Genomic DNA, 21,526 nt, shown 5'->3' with positions numbered 1-21,526 from the left:
TTTTTTCACCGCTTAAATAAAAAAGAACCTATACATGTTTGGTGTCTACGAACTCATAATGACCTGGAGAATAATAGTGGCAGGTCAGTTTTAGCATTCAGTGGACATGGTAAAAAAAAAAAAACAAACATCTGTGTTATTGCACTTTTTTTGCAATTTCACTGCACTTGGAATTTTTTTCCCATTTTCCAGTACATGATATGGTAAGACTAGTAATGGCGTTTAAAAGTACAACTCGTCCCACAAAAAATAAGCCCTCACATGGCCATATTGACCAAAAAATAAAAACGCTATGGCTCTGGGAACAAGGGGAGCAAAAAACAAAAATGCAAAAACGGAAAATCCCAAGGTCGCGAAGAGGTTAAAAAGTGATCATTTTAGTTTATTTTCATAAATCAACAGTATCCATAAAAATAAGAGACTTTGTAATATATCGTATCAGAGAAACCTGCTTAACTCTCCTCCTGGATTGAACTTTAACTCTCAATATTCTCAGATCACAAGTAAAATCTGTCTTCATTGAATACAGATTTCGCCATTACTGAGACAGGAGATGGCATATGTTTCTCATGAAGTTCTATGGAGTGGGGTGGAGGGAGGAAGACATAGCCATTCTGCAAGTTCTCCTGAAATGACAGTTGTACATTATAACTGTTAGGCTGTGTGCAAAAACGCTGCAGAAACGCTTAAAAAACGCATGGTAGAAGGCCTGACATGTTCCCCAATGATAATTTCCGCTGCGAATTATCATTGCGGAAAAAAACGCAGCACTACCAATTATTTTGCGGAAGTGCTGCATTTTCGCCGCCATTGACTTGCATTAGAATGCATAAATTATGCATCACTGTATATGTAGATGCGCATTCCATGCATTCTAATGTGCGGATGGTATCCGGGTCTAGAGGACAGGAGACTCTCCTCCGGACCCGGGTACCATAGAAACTGTGAAAAAAAGAATAAAATAAAAAATAAATATGATACTTACCTTCTGGCGGCCGCCGCTGCGCTCCTCCTCTCCTACCGTCAAATCGCGATGGACTGAAGGACCTGCGCTGACATCATAGTCATGTGACGGGTCACGCGACGCTGACGTCGGCAGGTCCTTCAGTGTACCGCGATCTGCCGGCAGTAAGCACCGAGTGAAGCAAGACTCCGGGGGCCATCGGAAGGTAAGTATAGATTTATTTTTTATTTTTATACATTCTCTCGGGTCACACTATATAAATCCATGCCGGTTGCATGGATTTATATAGTGTGACCAAGTTGACAGGCACTTTCCACGTGATGCTAAAATCGCTTGGAAAGCACTTGTCCACCCGCATGCGGAAATGCATGTGAAGAACGCTTCACATCCGCATGTCCCTGGCAGGAAAAATGCATGTACAATCCGCATGTACAATCCGCATGCGTTTTTTCTGCCAGGGGAGATGCAGAAACGCTCAGGAAAAATCCGGAGCAATTCTGCATCATGGGCACATAGCCAGAAAATCTGTATTCACTGAATATAGATTTTACCACTAAATGCAGAATTTACAGAGTGAAAGATCAGTTCTGGAGGAGAAAAAAGCAGATTTCTCTGATAAGATATATTACAAAGTTTCTTATTTTCATGTGTACTATTGATTTATGAACAACATTTACTCATTAACCCCTTAAGCCCCGCGGGTGGTTTGCACGTTAATGACCGGGCCAATTTTTACAATTCTGACCACTGTCACTTTATGAGGTAATTACTCTGGAACGCTTCAACGGATCCCCCTGATTCTGAGAATGTTTTTTCGTGACATATTGTACTTCATGATTATGGAAAAATTTCTTTGATATCACTTGCGTTTATTTGTGAAAAAAATGGAAATTTGGCGAAAATTTTGAAAATTTTGCAATTTTCAAAATTTGAATTTTTAAGCCCTGAAATCAGAGCGATATGTCACACAAAAGAGTTAATAAATAACATTTCCCACATGTCTACTTTACATCAGCACAATTTTGGAACCAAAATTTTTTTTTCTTAGGGAGCTATAAGGGTTAAAAGTTGACCAGCGATTTCTCATTTTTCCAACAAAATTTACAAAACCATTTTTTTAGGGACCACATCACATTTGAAGTCACTTTGAGAGGTCTTTATGACAGAAAATACCCAAAAGTGACACCATTCTAAAAACTGCACCCCTCAAGGTGCTCAAAACCACATTCAAGAACTTTATTAACCCTTCAGGTGCTTCACAGGAATTTTTTGAATGTGGAAGAAAAAAATGAACATTTAACTTTTTTCACAAAAATGTTACTTTAGACCCAATTTTTTTTATTTTCACAGGGGTAACAAGAAAAAATGGACCCCAAAATTTGTTGTGCAATTTCCCCTGGGCACGCAGATACCCAATATTTGGGGAAAAAACACTGTTTGGGCGCACGGCAGGGCTCGGAAGGGAAGGAGCGCCATTTGACTTTTTGATTGTAAAATTTGCTTGAATAATTAGCGGACGCCATGTTGTGTTTGGAGAGCCCATGTGTGCCCAAACTTTGGAGCTCCCCCACAAGTGACCCCATTTTGGAAACTAGACCCCCCAAGGCACCTTTCTAGAAGAATAGTGAGCACTTGGAACCCCCAGGTGCTTCACAAATTGATTCGTAACAATGAAAAAGTGAAAAAAAAAACACTTTTTCATTTTTATGAATCAATTTGTGAAGCACCTGAGGGTTCCAAGTGCTCACAATGCATCTAGATAGGTGCCTTGGGGGGTCTAGTTTCCAAAATGGGGTCACTTGTGGGGGAGCTCCAATGTTTGGGCACACAGCGGCTCTCCAAACGCAACATGGTGTCGCTAACAATTTGAGCCGATTTTCCGTTAAATTTGTTAGAGGACACCATGTTGCATTTAGAGAGTCCCTGTGTGCCCAAACATTGGAGCTCCCCCACAAGTGACCCCATTTTGGAAACTAGACCCCCCAAGGCACCTATCTAGATGCATAGTGAGCACTTGGAACCCCCAGGTGCTTCACAAATTGATTCGTAACAATGAAAAAGTGAAAAAAAAAACACTTTTTCATTTTTATGAATCAATTTGTGAAGCACCTGAGGGTTCCAAGTGCTCACTATGCATCTAGATAGGTGCCTTGGGTGGTCTAGTTTCCAAAATGGGGTCACTTGTGGGGGAGCTCCAATATTTGGGCACACAGGGACTCTCTAAATGCAACATGGTGTCCGCTAACAAATTTAACGCAAAATTGGCTCAAATTGTTAGCGACACCATGTTGCGTTTGGAGAGCCGCTGTGTGCCCAAACATTGGAGCTCCCCCACAAGTGACCCCATTTTGGAAACTAGACCCCCCAAGGCACCTATCTAGATGCATAGTGAGCACTTGGAACCCCCAGGTGCTTCACAAATTGATTCGTAACAATGAAAAAGTGAAAAAAAAAACACTTTTTCATTTTTATGAATCAATTTGTGAAGCATCTGGGGGTTACAACTGCTCACTATGCATCTAGATAGGTGCCTTGGGGGGTCTAGTTTCCAAATTGGGGTCACTTGTGGGGGAGCTCCAATGCTTGGACACACAGGGACTCTCTAAATGCAACATGGTATCCGCTAACAAATTGAATGGAAAATCGGCTCAAATTGTTAGCGGACACCACATTGCGTTTGGAGAGCCCCTCTGTGCCCAAACTTTGGAGCTCCCCCACAAGTGACACCATTTTGGAAACTAGACCCCCCAAGGCACCTTTCTAGATGCATAGTGAGCACTTGGAACCCCCAGGTGCTTCACAAATTGATTCGTAATAATGAAAAAGTGAAAAAAAAAACACTTTTTAATTTTTACGAATCAATTTGTGAAGCACCTAGGGGTTCCAAGTGCTCACTATGCATCTAGATAGGTGCCTTGGGGGGTCTAGTTTCCAAAATGGGGTCACTTGTGGGGGAGCTCCAATGTTTGGGCACACAGGGACTCTCTAAATGCAATATGGTATCCACTAACAAATTGAATGGAAAATCGGCTCAAATTGTTAGCGGACGCCACATTGCATTTGGAGAGCCCCTCTGTGCCCAAACTTTGGAGCTCCCCCACAAGTGACCCCATTTTGGAAACTAGACCCCCCAAGGCACCTTTCTAGATGCATAGTGAGCACTTGGAACCCCCAGGTGCTTCACAAATTGATTCGTAATAATGAAAAAGTGAAAAAAAAAACACTTTTTCATTTTTAGGAATCAATTTGTGAAGCACCTGGGGTTCCAATTGCTCACTATGCGTCTAGATAGGTGCCTTGGGGGGTCTAGTTTCCAAAATGGGGTCACTTGTGGGGGAGCTCCAATGTTTGGGCACACAGGGACTCTCCAAATGCAACATGATATCCGCTAACAATTTGAGCCGACAATTTGTTAGCGGATATCATGTTGCATTTGGAGAGTCCCTGTGTGCCCAAACATTGGAGCTCCCCCACAAGTGACCCCATTTTGGAAACTAGACCCCCCAAGGCACCTATCTAGATTCATAGTGAGCACTTGGAACCCCAGGTGCTTCACAAATTGATTCATAAAAATGAAAAAGTGTTTTTTTTTTCACTTTTTCATTTTTACGAATCAATTTGTGAAGCACCTGGGGGTTCCAAGTGCTCACTATGCATCTAGAAAGGTGCCTTGGGGGGTCTAGTTTCCAAAATGGGGTCACTTGTGGGGGAGCTCCAAAGTTTGGGCACAGAGGGGCTCTCCAAACGCAATGTGGTGTCCGCTAACAATTTGAGCCGATTTTCCATTCAATTTGTTAGCGGATACCATGTTGCATTTAGAGAGTCCCTGTGTGCCCAAACATTGGAGCTCCCCCACAAGTGACCCCATTTTGGAAACTAGACCCCCAAGGCACCTATCTAGATTCATAGTGAGCACTTGGAACCCCAGGTGCTTCACAAATTGATTCATAAAAATGAAAAAGTGTTTTTTTTTTCACTTTTTCATTTTTACGAATCAATTTGTGAAGCACCTGGGGGTTCCAAGTGCTCACTATGCATCTAGATAGGTGCCTTGGGGGGTCTAGTTTCCAAAATGGGGTCACTTGTGGGGGAGCTCCAATGTTTGGGCACACAGGGGCTCTCCAAACGCAACATGGCGTCCGCTAACAATTTGAGCCGATTTTCCATTCAATTTGTTAGCGGACACCATGTCGCGTTTGGAGAGCCCGTGATGTGCCTAAACAGTGGAGCTCCCCCACAAGTGTCCCCATTTTGGAAACTATACCCCTCAAGGATTTTATTAAGGTGTATAGTGAACATTTTGAACCCAGAGGTACGGCACATTATTTGTTTACATTAGGTCATCATATTGAATAAGTTGTCATTATTCTTGAGCGCAAGTGCTCGCTACTTGAGTTTGCATCGGGTACTCAGGTATGCACCATGTACAGCGTGTGCTCGAGTGACATGCTCGAGTCCCTGCTCCGCATGTTTCACGGTTATTAGACACCCAAAAAAAAACATACGGGGATCGCTCGTGCATGGCAGGCAATCCCCGTAAAGTTTTTTGGCCGCGAAGCATATGGGGCAGAGACTCGAGCATGTCACTCAAATACCCACGATACTCAATGCATACCAGAGCACCCGATGCAAACTCAAGTAGCGAGCACTTGCTCTCAACACTAGTCGCCATATAGTCATCTTTTTTTCTTACTTTTGAAAAAAATCCCAACCCCAGCCCTAACCCTAGCACAACCCTAGCCCCAGCACAACCCTAGCCCCAGCACAACCCTAGCCCCAAACCCAGCCCTAACCCTAGCCCAATCCTAACCCAAGAGTTTATTTTTGACGCCGTTCCTTGTGCGGTATAAGTGATTAGACGACTTTATTCTTCGGGTCGGTGTGATTACAGCAATGCCAGAATCATATGGGGTTTTTATGACTGACAGCTGTCACACACTAAAAGACGCATTTTTTGTAAAATCTAGTTTTTGCATCGCCATATTTTGAGAGCTATAATTTTTCCAGATTTTGGCAGACAGTCATGTGACGGCTCGTTTTTTGCGGGATGACTTGACGTTGTTATTGGTGCCATTTTCAGGCACGTGACATTTTTTGATCGCTTTCTATTCCGATTTTTGGGAGGCAGAATAAACAAAAACCAACAATTCAGGAATTGGTTTTTTTTTTATGTTTTTATTCTGTTCCGCGTGTGGTAAAATTGATGAGGTAGCTTTATTCTTCGGGTCAGTACGTTTACAGCGGTACCACATTTGTATCATTTTTCTATGTTTTGGCGCTTATACACAATAAAAGCTATTTTATAGAAAAAAATATTTTTTAGTATCGCTTTATTCTGAGAGCTATAACTTTTTTATTTTTCGGCTGATGGAGCTGTATGGTGGCTTGATTTTTGCGGGACGAGATGATGTTTTCAGTGGTATCATTTTTATTTATATGCATCTTTTTGATCGCGTGTTATTCCACTTTTTGTTTGGCGGTATGGTGATAAAGCATTGTTTTTTGCTTCGTTTTTTTTTTTTTTTTTTTACCGTGTTCACTGAAGGGGTTAACTAGTGGGACCGTTTTATAGGTCAGGTTTTTCCGGACGCGGCGATACCAAATATGTGTACTTTTATTGTTTTTTTTTTATTTTTTTTATAATAATATTTATTGATGGGTACATTATATTTTTATTTTTGGTGTATTATTTTTTTTATTTTTTTATAATATTTTTGCACTTTTTTTTTTTTTTTTTTTCCACTTTCACACAGTTTATACGCTTTATTACTTTGTCCCACTCTGGGACTTTCACTTTTTTTTTTCTGATCGCCTGCATGGCACAGGAATGGAGCACCATCCCTATGCCATGAAGGCTGTCAGAAGTGCTCAGTGTGAAGATTGCTTGGAGATGCACTGCGCATGTCCAAGCAATCTTCCTGCTCTCTGGTGACCCGGATGTTGTCATGACGACATCGGGTCGTCATGGCAACACCCGGGAAGCCTTTGCAGACTGCGCTGGAAGCCGGAAGAGGAGGTGAGTATCGCCGATCACCTCCCCTTGCCCCCGCAATGCCGCGATCGACTTCGATCGACTTCGATCGCAGCATCGCGGGGGTTAATGTGCTGGGAGCGGTGCAGGACCGCTCCCTGCACATAGTACCGGGTGTCAGCTGTGACAATCAGCTGACACCCGGCGGCGATCGCGCCCGCACAGCCTGTGTGCGCGCGCGATCGCGATGACGTACTAATACGGGTCTGGCTCTTAAGTCCCAGGGCACAGACGCGTATTAGTACGTCAGATGTTATTAAGGGGTTAAAGGGGTGGTCCGAAAACCAAAGTAATTTTCATCCTAAATCCCTATATATTTAGTGCCATAATCAAAACTATTTTCTAATATACTTGAATTAAAAATTCCCTACCCATTCCTAAGTACACTACCTAACTGCTTTTCTATTTTTTTTCCATTTCCTTTCTAATGATGCTTTGTTTGAGAATTGCAGTGTACCGTGACTGCAGCAGCCCGGCCGGGGCTTCTTAGTGAGGACCCTAAGATGGTAGGTAACCAGGACAGAGCCTACGTGTAACCAGAACTGGAGTGTAGAGAAGGAAGGAGTCAGTCCGCTTTACAAAAATTAACTTGATTTTACTGTGGAGCTTGATGAAGCTTTTGTACAGAGAATATTAGATACAAAACTTAGATGACATATCTTTTGCATTGAACCCAGTCACACACTTGACGGGTAACATGTGATGGCACACTTTTCATATAGAACCTGTTGATTACATAGTTTAGCTGGCTGTGATCCTCTATCTAGAACATTTTCATCCTGCTCTTCTGAGCACAGCCCACTTCCAAAGTGCTACATGTTTGCCTGTAGACATTAGATGATTATTTGCACATCCAGAAGATTTGCACTTCCATGGGGAGAATGAGCTAATGAAGGCTGATGAGCCTTGTAGAAATCTTTCAGGTTTATTATGCCCCCCTTTATCATTAATCCACCAGAGACATGTCTCCCCAAAGTAAAATAAGAAAGCACCTTACCCAGGCTGATCTCCCAGAAGACACAAAAAACATATCAGAAATTTCTCATACAAAAAAAAATCATCAATTGCTTATTGACAAAAAAGAACATGAAGCCATTAGGACCATATGGCAAAGTCACTTCACCACCATAATTAATTTCTATTTCTATGGCGCCAACATATTCCGCAGCACTTTACATTTTAGATTTATGAGGTCAGCAAGGCAGCCAGTTCATAAGCACTTTCAATTAAAGAGGCATTCACATTGCAAGATAATCGTCGACGAGTGTTGTTAAAAACACTTGTTTCACGATTATCTTGCTGTGTAAACAGGTTGCCGATCACCCGATGAACAAGCAAAATGCTCAGTCATTGGGTGAAATGATCTTTACTGCAGCATAAAAGATTATCGTTTTTGGAGTGCATCTTCCCGTGTAAACAGGAGTCGTGCTGCCGAGAACTATGACAGCCAATCTACTGTAGATCGCTCAGTGAGCATTGTTTGCTTTGGTCTGCCTGTGTCATTCAGTCTTCCTTGAAAGATGTAGGGGGAAGGAGGAATCATCACCACTTTTTGTTATGAAACACTTTAAAACACTTTTTTTAAGGTTCATGCCACTTGAAGGTTTCAGCTCCAACAAGCTCAATTGAATCTTCTCTGTTGGCCAATGTCAGTGTCAATAGGGTGCTGTCGAAACCCCTTCTAAATTTTGACAGGATGGTTCATTTTGCCACTCGGTTCTGGTGTCCATAGTTTAGCTAGTAGCTTACTTGACCAACTAGCCATATGCTGTTCTGAAATTAGCATATGAGAAAATCTTCTGTTCAAATAGGACATGGCGAGTATAAAATGCCTTAACACTGAAATGCGTTAACAAAACACTGCGTGACAAAAATGTCACACACCACAGGCTTTGTCGGAAATGATAGCTGTCGGTGGAATAACTGTTCTGCTGCCTGCTATGTAACATGCAAATGTCTTAAAATAAGCGTGTTCTACAGGAATCTCCCAATGGAGAGGTTACAATTCTAACTCTCAATTTTAGATAATAAAAAGAAGATTTTTATTCTCCCTTTTAATCGAATAAATTCTCTATGGGTAGGTAAAGTCATTTATTAACAGCCAATAATAAGAATCAGGTTTCAAAGTATTGGGTATTGTCAAAGAAATGGCAGAAGACGATGGCAAGACTTGTAAGCCAAATTTATGGACCACATTGCAGCGTACTCTCTACTAGGTATTGGCTACAACCGTTTTTCGAACAGTGTTTTGATGAATGCAGTGTAATCAGATTCAGTGATATACAAACTTGGGTATTAAATTGTCATCAGAGTACTGAAATAGGACTTGTTCTAGACAGATTTACACATCTGACTTGCGGCAATATATATGACCTCCAATCAGCTGCTTGTTTTCTGGTCAACCGAAATTGTATAGCCTGTTTAGGTAGACAGTCTACATTATAATATGTGCTCAGAACAATCAGCATTAGATTGTTCAATGCACATAGGCTACCATTGCTCTCGGCAGCACATGTCCGGTCTATACAAGACCATATGCTGCCAAGAGCAATATTTTTTTTTTAAGCAAGCTAAAACGTAATTTCACCTGACAAATGAGCATTTTGCTTCTTAGATGAGTGATTGGCCTGTTTACACTGCACGATTATTGTAAATCCAGCTTTAGTTTCTCTAAAATGTGATAAATATTCCTTCTTATCTGACAAATCAATCAATAGACATCTATCTTATCCTGTTGTCCCCCCTTTCCATTACACACCTTCCTGTGACCTTGCTGACAAGTGACTGAAGTTCCAACCTTCTAAATGTTTATTCTGTCAAAGCTTAAAGGGCTTGTCTCTCTGGAATATTTTCTTTTTAACTGATAGGGATACAGATGATAAAAATAAAAAAACTCAGCTTTAGGCCACATTCACACATTCAGTATTTTACCTCAGTATTTGTAAGCCAAAACCAGGAGTGGGGGATAAATACAGAAGTGGTGACGTGTTTCTATTATACTTTTCCTCGGATTGTTCCATGCCTGGTTTTGACTTACAAATACTGATGTAAAATACTGACCGAATACTGAACATGTGAACGTAGCCATACTCACATTCCCCCAATATAGCACTACCTCTCTACCTCTGCTCCAGTCTTTGCTTGCAGGCTGCAATGGACACGTCACTGCTATAGTGCATGTGACCACTGCAGCCAAACACTGATTGGCTGCAACAATCGCGTGCGCTGTGTTGCAGCCTGTCAATACTGACTGGAGCAGCGGTGGAGTGGAAGCACTATATCAGGGGAAGGTGAGTATAACTAAGTTTGTTATTTTCATCATCTGCAACCCTATGAATAATAAAAAAAATATCTTAGGCAACTCCTTTAAAGGGGTGATCTGAACACAAATTAATTTTTTCATCCTAAATCCCTATCTATTTAATGCCATTATCTAATCTATTTTCTAATATGCTATAATTAAAAATTCCTATCCTTCCCTTACTACACTATCTAACTGCTTTTCTATTTTTTTTTTACAACTTCTGGGATACTCAAACAAAGCGTTATCAAGAGGCAGTGGCTGCGGTCGCTGCTGCTGCCTCTGCCCTCTCCGTGAAATCAAAGCATCATCGGTGACCTCTATTCCAGGGGCTGGGCTAGTCCCAGCTTTGTCACTGCGATGTGTACACTGCGCTCACTTGCCGGATCAGTAGTAAGGAACCGGCAACAGAGCGCACTATTATTGCATGTTGTAAGACAAATCCCAGCTTTCAGAGAACAGCATCGCTCCCTCAAGTGACATCACTTGCATTGGCGGTGCTGGTCTCTGCATGCCTGGTATTCTTACAACGAACATGACAATGCACTCTGCTGCCGACTCCTTAATACTGATCTGAGGCAGCAAAAGAACACACTGTCAATGTGTAAATCGCAGTGACAGAGCAGTGACCACCCTATTTTGGACCATTTCTTTAATCTTTTCAAGACTTGATCTTTTGTGATTTTGCTCTTTTGTTTTTTCCCTCCTTTCTTTCAAGAGCCATAACTTTTTATATTTCTGTTGACATATGAGGGCTAGTTTTAATTGTAAAGAGTTGTAGTTTTGAATGACACCATTTATTTTACCATATAATGTACTGAAAGACTGGGGAAAATGCAGTGATATTTCTAAATAATTCTTTCTATTGTTACTTTATTTTTACTTTATTTTTCATCCCCTTAGAGCTAGAGCAGCAGGGGTGAGGATACAATTTCCTCTGACCCTCTGGCAGATTCCTGGATGCCAAGTTGCTTGGGCCACTAGCCTGCATTTGCAGCCACCAGCCCTTTAAGTCTTACTTATTAGACTGCGCACTCACACAGTGTTCACTACTGAACACTGCGGTGCACACAAAGCTGGATTACATACGCACTCACACAGTGTTCACTACTGAACACTGCGGCGCACACAAAGCTGGATTACATACTGATGCTGGGCAGGTCTTTGTGAACAGAGTTTGAGCACTCTGTGCTCCCATCTCGCTCCTATGGTGAGTGCAGTAGTCGCTGATATATGCAGCAGAGTCACTGTGTTGCATATGTAATGTATGCGACAGTGTCTCCTATGTAATTTATTCCTCCTATATTCAGTAAGCGCAGTATCTCTTATGTGATTTATATACAGTGCTTCCTATGTGATGTATATACAGTCGTCTCAGTGTCTCCTATGTGATGTATATACAACAGCCTCGGTGTATCGTATGTGATGTATACAGCAAAGTCGCAGTGTTTCCTATGTAATATATGCAGCAGTGTCTCCTATGTAATGTACTCAGCAGTCACAGTGTACTCTATGTAATGTATATATACAGCATGAGTCTTTGTGTCGTCTACGTGGTGTGTACAGCAGTCTCAGTGTATCCTGTGTGATGTATATACAACAATCTCAGTGTCTCCTATGTGATATATACAGCAGCCTCTGTGTATGCTATGTTATGTATATACAGCAGTATCAATGTCTCCTGTGTGATGTATATACAGCAGTGACAGCGTCTTGTATGTGATGTGTATACAGCAGTCTCAGTGTATCTTATGTGATGTGCAGTGGGTGAAATAAGTATTGAACACGTCACCAATTTTCTAAGGAAATATATTTCTAAAGGTGCTATTGATATGAAATTCTCACCAGATGTCGCTAACTACCCATCCAATCCACACAGGGAAATAAATTAAACCATTGTCCTTAAAGTAAGTTATGTGTAATAATGAGAAATGTCCCAGGTAAAAAGTATTGAACATGCTTACTGAAATGTATTTAATACTTTATATAAAAGCCTTTGTTGATGATGAAGCTTCAAGATACCTCTTGTAGAGAGAAACGAGTCACATGCATTGCTCAGGTGTGATTTTGGCCCATTCTTCCACACAAAACACTCTTCAAATCCTTAAAGGGGTTTTCCCACGAACAAAAGTTCATTTTAAAAATTGTCTGTGTCTGACCGTGTAGGGAACATACCACAGCTCCTGGGCAGGGGAGGAAGCAAAAGACAATACACACATTACAGCAGGGGATCGCAGAGAATTCATTTTGTGAGGTAAAATATTGTTTAAAAACAGGCAGTGAAATGTTTTACCTCAGAAAATGAATCCTCTGCGATTTCCTGCTGTAATGTCTGTATTGTCTTTTGCTTCCTCCCCTGCCCAGGAGCTGTGGTATGTTCCATACACGGTCAGACACAGCCAATTATTAAAATTAACTTTTGTTCATGGAAAAACCCCTTTAAGGTTCCATTGTCTTCTTCTATGAACTCTGAGATTTAGTTCCTTCCATAAATTTTCCATTAGATTCAGGTCAGGTGATTGGCCCCGCTATTCTAGCAGCTTTAGTTTTTTTCTCTGAAACCAATTGAGAGTTTCCTTGGCTGTGTGTCTGGAATCATTGTCTTGTAAAATTAAATGTCTTGAAATCTCCACCCTCATTTCATCTTCATCATCCTGGTAGATGGCAGCAGATTTTTATCAAGAATGTCTGGGTGCATTTGTCCTTCGCGCTCCTTCAATTATAAGAAGTTTGTATGAAGTTTGCCAGTGCCGTATGCTGAAAAATAGCCACACACCATGATTTTCCCATCTCCTAAGTTCACTGTTGGTATGGTGTTTTTGGGGTGATATGCAGTGCCTTTTGGCCTCCAAACATGTTGTGAATTATGGCATGCAAAGAGTTCAGTTTTTATCTTATCTGACCAGACTATATTCTCCCAGTATTTCACAGGCTTGTCTAAATGTTGTTGAGCAAACTTTAAATGAGCTTTAACATGCTTTTTGTTCAGTAATGGATTCTTGCGTGGCAGCATACATACAGACCATGGAGGTTGAGTGCATTACTTATTGTTTTCTTTCAAACAATTGTACCTGCTGATTCTAGGTCTTTCTGTAATTCTCCACAGGTGGTCCTTGGTTCCTGGACAACTCTTCAGATAATTCTTTTCACTCCTCTGTCTGAAAGCTTGTTGGGAGTACATGGATGTGGATGGTTTATGGTGAAATTATGTTCTTTCCACTTCTGGATTATGGCCCCAACAGTGCTCACTGGAAACTTCAGTAGTAGTAGTTTAGAAATTATTCTGTAACCAATGACTTCAGTATCTTTTGCAGCAATTAGGTTATAAAAGTCTTGAGACAGCTCACTGGTTTTATCCATCATGAAATGCTCCTTGTTTGGCATCTTGGTAATAAGACACCTTTCTATAGGCCATCAGTTGAACCAGATGATATTATTTTTCACTAAGTGGCAGTATTGTTTTCTAATTACTGATAGGAGGAGGCATAAGTACAGAGGGGCAGATAAGTGCATAGTTAAACGCAATATCATATTTTAACACAAGAGCATTGTTTGAAGCTTCCTTACTAGCCTTCTATTAGTTTTTCTACTGTATTGTTTATCCCCATTTAATATGTGATCCATGGACAATGCTACCAGGTGTGCTTCTTGTGAGATGTATGCATGCCTTGAATTGCCGTTTGAGGGTGAATATGTCTGCGCTCGATGTCAGCGAGTTACATGTTTGGAAGCCCAGATACTGAATCTAAATGTGCAGCTAACAACACTCAGGAGCATTTCAAACCTGGGGAGGAGTTTAGAGCTCACTGAGCTTGTGCTGGCTGGGGCCAGTAATATGGAGGAGGGTGGAGGTGGGGAAGATTAGGACCCAGAAGTAGGTACCTGGGTAACAGAAGAAGGGGTAGGGGAAAAGTGCCAGGGAGCCCAGTCCTGATCTGGCCCAACCTAGTAAATATGCCTGTTTGGCTGATATTAGGATTGCTAGCCCAGGGCTGGGATCACTACAGCGGGACGTTGCTCGTAGCAACCAGGAAGACTGCTGTAGGAAGGAGGGAAATAGGAGTGCAGCAAAGGCCAGACAGATGTTGGTGGTAGGGGACTCTATAATTAGGCGGACAGACAGGGTCATCTACCGCCAAGACCGTGAATGCCGAACAGTGTGTTGTGTGCCGGGTGCTCGGGTTTGACATATTGCGGATCGGATAGACAGATTGCTGGGTGGGGCTGGGGAAAACCCAGCGTTCATGGTACACATCGGTACCAATGACAAAGCTAGAGGGAGGTGGAAGGTCCTTAAAAATTATTACAGGGAAGTAGGAGAGAAGCTGAAGGCTAGGACCTCCAAGGTGGTGTTTTCAGAAATACTGCTGGTGTCATGAGTGTTACTAGATAGACAGTGGGAGCTTAGAGAGATAGATAACTGGCTCAGAAATTGGTTCGGGAAGGAAGGGTTTGGGTTCATGGAGAACTGGGGAAAAAATGGTCAGATGGATGGAGGAGCTTTTAATCTAGGATCTGGGGGAGGGAGAGTATTCATGCTAATAAGGGATAGATAGAGTAGACAGAGAGAGTGGGACTGCAGGGGTTATAGAGGATCTAGGGGGGGCTGGGATACGCAAGGAAAGCAGGGAGCCGAGTAGGAGTAACAAATGTACTAATGGTATTAAATGTTTGCTGGCTAATGCAAGAAGTCATACAAAATTAGTATTTCAGGAGTATAAAGACCTAAATAAGAAATGTAAAAAAGAAATCAAGCTAGCAAAATTATCTACAGAGCAACAAATCGCCAACGACATTAAAATAAATCCCAAAAATTTTTATACATAGATCAATGCCAAAAAGAAAAAATCCGATAGTATCAGCCCCTTAGAAAACAATAACAATAAGATAATTATAGAGGACAAAGAAAAGGCTGAGATATTAAACAGCCACTTTTCATCCATGTTCACCAACAAACCGTCCATTCCAGGGATCTTTCAACAGGGCAAAAATCAAAGTTCACCACCTAATATAACTAGTTTAACACAAAAAGAAGTATGCCTGCATCTGAGCAAATTAAACATTGACAAATCCCCCGTCCAGATGGTATTCATCTATGGATACTGAGGGACTTAAGCTCAGTAATTGACAAACCGCTGTATCTCATATTCTTAGACTCTCTGGTAACAGGGGTAGTGCCACAGTATTGGAGGATTGCTGATGTGGTACCAATATTTAAGAAAGGTAAAAAGGTGGATCCAGGTAACTACCGTCCGATAAGTCTGACATCAGTAGTGTGCAAAGTTTTTGAGGGCATCATAAGAGATGACCTGCAGAGTTATATCGCAGAGAATAATATGATAAATGGTAATCAGCATGGATTCATGAAAAATAGGTCGTGTCTAACCAACATGTTGGGGTTCTATGAGGATGTAAGTGCAAAGGCATTTGATACTGTACCACATAGCAGCCTTATACTGAAGCTACAGAAGCAAGGACTTGTGGGGAACTATATGCAGATGGGTAAGGAATTGGCTAAATGATAGGAAACAAAGAGTCGTCATAAATGGTATGTTCTCTAAATGGGACATAGTCAGCAGTGGGGTGCCACAGGGATCTGTTCTAGGACTGATTTTTTTTAACCTCTTTATTAATGACCTTGGGGATGGGATTGAGAATAAATTGTCAGTTTTTGCTGACGACACCAAAATATGTAGGATATTAAAATCTGATCTTGACATTACAGAACAATCTGGATGAGATGACTGAATGGCAAACACTTGGCAGATGAGGTTTAATGTAGATAAATGTAGAGTAATGCACCTAGGACGTAGTAATCCTATTGCTGCATACACATTAAATGGGAGTATACTCAGGACTACAGAACAGGAGAAGTACTTGGGTATTCTGGTTACAAGTAAGCTGAGCAGCAGTGCTCAATGTCAGGCAGCAGCCACAAAAGCAAACAAGATTTTAGGATGTATAAAAAGAAAAATTAAATCCTGCGATCCCAATGTACTGTTACCCCTTTATAAATCACTGGTGAGGCCACATGTGGAATATGGGATCCAGTTTTGGGCTCCACATTTTAAAAAGGATATTCAGAAGTTAGAGTCAGTTCAAAGGCGGGCAACTAGATTATTACAAGGGATGGAAGGCCTCTCATATGATGAGAGGTTGAAAAAGTTGAGTCTGTTTATCTTAGAAAAATAGACGCCTCAGAGGGGATCTCATTTACATGTATAAATATGTGTGGTCAGTACAAAGGACTAGCACATGACTTATTCCTTCGAAAGACCATACTAAGGACCAGGGGGCACTCATTACGGGTGGAAGAAAGGTGATTCCGTCATCTAAACGGGAAAGGGTTCTTTACAGTCAGAGAAGTCAGACTGTGGAATGCCGACCACAAGAGGTAGTAATGGCTGACACTATAACAGCTTTCAAAAAAGGGCTGGACGATTTCCTCTATGCACATAACATTGTGAGCTACAGTTAAATTAGACAAAATATTACACCTATAGTAGTACACTTATTACGATAATAGTAATTACATGACTAGTATCATAATTAGGTTTGATTCAGGATTCTAGGACTGATCGCTTTTTCTCGGGGTCAAGAAGGAATTTTTCCCCGTGATGCAAATTGGGTGAATGTGTCCTGGGATTTTTGCCTTCTTCTGGATCAACAGATTTAGGCATAAGGATTTTAGTAATACCATTATTAGAATCACAAGAGAAATACAAAATATAAAACTAATTAAAAAAGGTTCATTTTTAAATGTAATAGTGCAGCAATAATAAAAATGGTAACAATACATTTGTGAGGCCTAGTCCCAATAAATTAGTATGTTAGTGTAGGGAGTACAATTGGGGGAGAAAGTTTGAACTGGATGGACCTAGGTCTTTAATCAACCTACTTTATTATGTTACTATGTATAGATTTCAGCTGGTGCCCTGCCTTTCTATAGCTTTTTGCACTTCTTTTTTTCATGTGTTCAATATTTTTTTCCTGTGTCATTGTGCATTATTACATATAACTTTATTTATGGACATCTCTGGCTTCATTTCTTTGTCTGTGTGGATTGGATGAATTCTTGCCAACATCTGGTGAGAATTTCATGTCAATAGTACATTTAGAAATATATTTACTTAGAAAATCGGTGACGTGTTCAATACTTATATCACCCTCTGTATATACAACAGTCTCAGTGTATCCTACGTGATGTATATACAGCAGTGCAGCATATCCTATGTGATGTATATACAGCAGTCTCTGTGTATCCTATGGGATTTGTATACAGCAGTCTCAGTGTATCCTATGTGATGTATACACAGCATTCTCAGTGTGTGAAATGTGATGTATATACAGCAGCTTCGATGTATCCGCATAAAAATGCAGTAAGAACCGATCAAAATGTCATATCTATCCCAGAATGGTATCCATAAAACCAGCGGCTCACCTAGCAAAAAATAAACCCTCACTCATTTCCATCAATTGAAGAATGAAAACGTTACGGGTCTCATAAAATAGCAACACAATCAAAAATCAAATTTTTTTTTTTTTGCCAATTTCTATTTTTTTTTCACCACTAAAATAATAAGCAAATTGGACGTGTTTGGTATTGCCATTGCCATAAACAGACAGACGAGGATAATTATGATGCTTGGTCATTTTTACCATGCAATGTATGCAGGGCCGGCTCCAGGTTTTTCTGGGCCCCTCGCGAAAGAGTCTCAGTGGGCCCCTTTAACACATACCACGATTCATGATGCACAGATACCGCAGAGAAATATATATATATAGTACAATGCAAAGATTTCACTTCTTACATTACATGAGTGATATCTATTGTAAATTCCACAATAGCTCAGAAACCGGTGAATCGCTCCACACAGAATACTGGCCCCCATATAAGGCTCCATACGGAATACTGGCCCCCATATAAGGCCCCATACGGAATACTGGCCCCCATATAAGGCCCCATAAGGAATACTGGCCCCCATATAAGGCTCCATACAGAATACTGGCCCCCATATAACGCTCCATACAGGATACTGGTCCCCTTATAAAGCTCCATACAGGATACTGGCCCCCATATAATGCTCCATACAGGATACTGGTCCCCTTATAAAACTCCATACAGGATACTGGCCCCCATATAACGCTCCATACAGGATACCGGTCCCCTTATAAAGCTCCATACAGGATACTGGCCCCCATATAATGCTGCATGCAGGCTGTTACCCCCCACATAATGCCCCATACAGGCTGTCCCCCCTTATAATGCTCCATGCAGGCTGTTACCCCCCACATAATGCCCCATACAGGCCCCCCCTTTTAATGCTCCATGCAGGCTGTTACCCCCCACATAATGCACCATACAGGCTGCCCCCCCCCTTATAATGCTCCATGCAGGCTGTCCCCCCCCACATAATGCACTATGCAGGCTGCCCCCCCCTTTATAATGCCCCATGCAGGCTGTTCCACACCTTATAATGCCCCATGCAGGATGTCACCCCCCCCTCTTTATAATGCCCCATGCAGGATGTCCCCCCCTCTTTTTATAATGCCCCATGCAGGATGCCCCCCCCCTTCTCTTTATACTGCCCCATGCCTCCATACATTAAAAAAAAAATCAAATACTCACCTCCCTTCTCCTCACCTGCTACCTGCTGCCCGCTGCCCGCTGCTCGGGTCCGAACTCCAGCGTTGTCGGTGTCTTCCCGCTCAGCGCTCCCTGTGGCGGCTCAGGGGAGGGCGCGGTGTAAAGACGTCACCGCGCCCTCTGACCTGTGACGTCACAGGGAGCGCAGAGCAGGAAGACAGCTGATCTGCGGAGGCACGGGGAGAGGTAAGTATCCAGCTGCCGGGGCCCTGAGCAAGCGGCGGAGAAGGGCGGGCGCTGACACCGCTCTCCTCCGCCCATAGCCCAGCGGGGTGCGCGACCGCCAGTGGGCCCCTCTGCCTGCTCAGGGCCCCGGCATTTGCCCGGGTGCGCCGGGTGCTGACGCCGGCCCTGAATGTATGCTATAAAAGCAAATCCTCAAAAATAACATTAGAATTGCATTTTTTTTTGCAGTTTCACCACACTTGTTATTTTTTTCAATACATGATGTGGTAAAAATGAATGGTGTCATTCAAAAGTACAAGTCGTCCCACAAAAAAACAAGCCTTCATACATCTATGTGGACATAACAATAAAACAGTTATTGCTATTGGAAGAAAGGAAGGAAAAAAGCTGGAAACATCAAAACTGGAATTGGCCATGACGGGAAGGTGTTAAGTCATATCATCATATCATGAACTGCAAAAAGTGTCCAAAACACAATGTAAATAAGTCTAAAACATATGCACAAACATATTTGTGAAACTTTCCCTTTGTTTTTAATTTTGTTATTTTAAATGAAATTTAAATTCAATAAGTGTAAATGTTACTGTTTTCCAAAAGTGCAACCGAAAAGTATGTCCAAATGTTACTGATTGATTTATATAGAAAATCTAATTGGGAATAATACAGTTCTCATGGTCAAAAGTTATTTAAAAAAAAGTTAAAGAAACAATTTACATGTTGTGTATATTGAATGGATTCAGAACTACAAAAGCCACATGCAATGTTAACTACCGAGTACGTTCTCCTGACCCTAAGAATGATCAGCGTGGCAGCAATGAAGAGAAAGCCAGATGTTTAATTTATAACATATTTTTGCCGTAAAGGGTTTAGAAGGTTAATTCATAAAACTAACTGAGTGGGTTATAGGTAAGAGAAAATAAGTATGATGCCTTCTATAGTAAAGGGTAAGGTTCAGCCAAATGCAAGAATAGAGAAAGTCTTTGAAGTTTTCTTTGAATTTCTTTGCTGCTCTTATGGAAAAAGTCAGCTTAACGTGCTGTTCCTCGCTTTCATTACAGAAGTCTTGGCTTTGATACAACCTTGGCCCGACCAGGGCCCGGACACATAATAGTTGCGACCGATAGAAGGGGCCACTATGAGGAACATAAAATCATCTATCAATGGTATATTAGTATCAGAAGTGCACTGCAGCCAATCAATATGGCAGATAAAAAGTTATAATTGTGATTTTTAGCAAAAAAAAAGTCTGTAGAAAAATATCTCATGCTTTGCTAAAATCTAATTTTTTGCTACTTATTCTTGCATTTGTTTCCTGTGAGCAATAAGAGTCATATGATTCTACAAAGGTTAAAAACCAGTAATCTGAATTGTACATTTTTACCAGAAAGGTTAGAACAAGTTGATGACTAAATGTGAATCAGAAACCAACAATCGTCAAACCTCCTGAACCTCTGTGCTTTACAACATGTCTTATAGTGTGTCACACCACATTATGCATATATGGTAAATCAATGTATCCTTAAAGGAAGTCCGTCAGCATAAAATGACTGTGCAAACCAAGCACATGTGCCCTGTGCACCCTTGGAATGTTCAAACAGTTCAGTGCTACTTGTGTTCTATCTATCACCGCCCTCCTTTGGCTTCTGTAAAGCCAGAGCTGTCAATCAACAAAGGGAGGCAGAGATAGATGGTTGGTCACCACAAAGGTTCTAACAGACTTCCTTTAAAGAGGTTGTGTCTCTAGGACATGTTTTATAATGGAAGATGGATGTCACAGGAGTGGATATCCTTTTGCTTAGTACCCACTTCTACTATCCAGAGAAGAGAACCACTGCAAAGAGCAGCTGTCATTATGGAGAACTCATCTCAACTGTGTATTTCATGGTTGCCCATTCATCTGAATCAACAGAGATTGGGTCCAAAAGTCGAAGTTGTCTTATTCCTCTCCTATTGTTTGTGTTAGGAAGAAGGACGATACGTTGAGACTCTGCTGTGATTACCGGGAACTAAACCGAAAGTCAGTACCTGATCGGCACCTGATACCAAAGATTCAAGATATGCTGGATAGCCTATCAGGAAGTACCTGGTTCTCTGTCCTCGATCAGGGTAAAGCTTACCATCAAGGGTTTGTTGAAGAGTCCAGTAGACCTTTCACAGCATTCATCACACCGTGGGGGGTTATATGAGTGGATCCACATACCGTTTGGGCTCAGTTCAGCTCCAGCAGAATTCCAGAGGAGCATGGAGACATGTTTAGAAGGATTGAGGGACAATATCTGCCAGCCACACTTGGATGACAATGTGGTACACAGCAAAATCTTCCGGGAGCATGTTGAACAAGTGAGTACTGTATTACAGCGGTATCAACAATATGGAGTAAAGTTGACCCCAAAGAAG

Source organism: Phyllobates terribilis, unplaced genomic scaffold (assembly GCF_046119375.1).
Source record: "Phyllobates terribilis strain yellow unplaced genomic scaffold, ASM4611937v1 Scaffold_8__6_contigs__length_399053987, whole genome shotgun sequence".
NCBI lineage: Eukaryota > Metazoa > Chordata > Amphibia > Anura > Dendrobatidae > Phyllobates > Phyllobates terribilis.
Note: the sequence above shows the minus strand (reverse complement) of the source record.